Source organism: Myotis brandtii, unplaced genomic scaffold, assembly GCF_000412655.1.
Source record: "Myotis brandtii unplaced genomic scaffold, ASM41265v1 scaffold780, whole genome shotgun sequence".
Taxonomy (NCBI): Eukaryota; Metazoa; Chordata; class Mammalia; order Chiroptera; family Vespertilionidae; genus Myotis; species Myotis brandtii.
Window position 1 is genome coordinate 26408 of NW_005371132.1, and position 2167 is coordinate 28574.

The window sequence follows — 2167 nt, forward strand, 5'->3', positions numbered from 1 at the left end:
TCATTATTTTGTTTTTCTAAATATGTATTTTAAATTGTTTTGATCACTTAAAGATACCCCCGAAACCCCAGAATCTCTCCTTATGAGATCGCCCTAAGAGTATGTTGCCATCTCTGCATACTGTGCTTTGTGACAGACAGATCTTCCAGCAAGGACAGCCGACATGCTGAGATCTCAGTAAAAAACAAACAAACAAACAACAAGCAAGAAGAATGGTGCATAACGTGAGTTATATTTCATAGAAGAAAGGAACCCACAATTTTTAAAACTATTTTTTAAATATATTTTTTTTATTTCAGAGAGGAAGTTGAGGAGAGATAGAAACATCAATGAGAGAGAAAGAATCACTGATCGGCTGCCTCCTGCACACCCCCCTTAAAGGGACATTTGATCTGTGCTTTTCGGTGTTAGCCATATTTCTTTTAAAAAATCTGCAGTGGTTGTGCTGTGACTTCCTGTGACCTGCAGTCCTGGTCTGCACTCGCACTGCCGCCAGCCATGGAACCCCATCCCCGCCCCGCCTTCTGGCCCCTGCCATCCGCGAGGGCTTAGTTCGGTGAGATGTGCAGCCTGTGGCCGACCTGGCCCTGTCCCTGCAGGTGGAGCTGCTGCTACACCATCAGCACTCGCGGTACCAGGATATCCTTGTCTTCTGCAGTGAGAGCCATGGCAAAGCCCTGGTGTTGGACGGTGTCATCCAGTGCACGGAAAGGGACGAATTCTCCTACCAGATGATAGCCAACCTGCCGCTCTGCAGCCACCGCAACCCACGCAAGGTGCTGGTCATGGGGATGGGATGGGGGTGTCCCGCAGGAGGTGGGGAAGCATTCCTCTGTGGAGTCTGTGGTCCAGTGCCACATTGACGAGGATGTCATTCAAGTCTCTAAGATCCTGCCGGGCATGGCGGTTGGCTACTCCACCTCAAAGCTGACCCTCCACGTGGGTGAAGGTTTCAAGTTCATGAAGCCGAACCAGGACGCCCTCGATGTTATCACTGACTCCTCGGACCCCATGGGGCCTGCTGAGAGCCTCAAGGAGTTCTGTTACCAGCTCCTGAAGACGGCCCTCAAGGAGGAGGAGATGCACACAGGTCACTCTTAGCCAGGGTGGGCTACGCCTACGGCACCATCCCCACTTACCCCAGCGGCCAGATCACCTTCATGCTGTGCAGCAAAAACCCAAGCACCAACTTCCAGGAGCCGGTGCAGCAGCTGATGCAGAAGCAGGGGGAACAGATGCAGCTAACACTACAACTCTGATGTGCACCGGTGGCCTTTGTCCTGCATGAGTTTGCCTCAGGGCCCTGAATGATGTGAGCAGCTGAGCCCTGCCACTGCTGACACCGCCCAGGACCTCAGGCCAGGTTGCCAGCACACCCACCAACCAAGTGTTACAGGCCCCAGAATGCTGCTTGGCCTGCCCTGTTTGCTGGACTGTCTCTCTCTCTCTGTGGTGTTCAGCCTCCAAGCCTATACCAGCTGTGTACAGCACCCTCTGTCACCCTCACTCACCAAACGCATGCATTTATAACAACAACAAAATGTGCAGCCATAGTGCACATGCAAGCATGCCATTTTCCTACTTACCTGTGTTCTGTTTATTTCCACATTATTTTAATATTAATGAAGTGATTTTACATTCAAATGAGCTTAGTATTAAAATTACTACTATCTATAGTTAATGTCAAAACAATATAAAAGGATGCTGTTGCCCTTGACTCCCTTTCTAGAGAAACCACAATGACCAGTTTCTTGCATATTCTTTAAGCAATAGCCTATAGATTGAATAAATTAATATACGTGAAGTGCTTAGAACATTGCCTAACTCAAACCAAATCTCATGTTTGCTGTACTAGTGAAAGAGGAGATGGTAGTACTGGCAGTAGAGTGATGGAAGGTGTGCATTTACCAACCTCAATCTTTTTTTTTCCTAAATATATTTTTATTGATTTCAGAGAGGAAGGGAGAGGGAAAGAGAAAAGGAAAGATCAATGATGAGAGAGAACTATTGATCAGCTGCTTCCTGCATGCCCCCTACTGGAGATTGAGCCCACAAACTGGGCATGTGCCCTTGACTGGAATTGAACCCGCAACCCTCAGTCCGCAGACCAATCCTCTATCCACTGAGCCAAGCCAGCTAAGGCTTCAATCTTTTTTAGTTGCTAATT

At 48.2% G+C, this 2167-nt stretch overlaps 1 pseudogene; it reads left to right on the forward strand.

The window, feature by feature from the left end:
* The first annotated feature begins 561 nt into the window (after window positions 1-561).
* On the forward strand, window positions 562-1110 carry LOC102256573 (annotated as a pseudogene).
* The last annotated feature ends 1057 nt before the right edge of the window (window positions 1111-2167 follow it).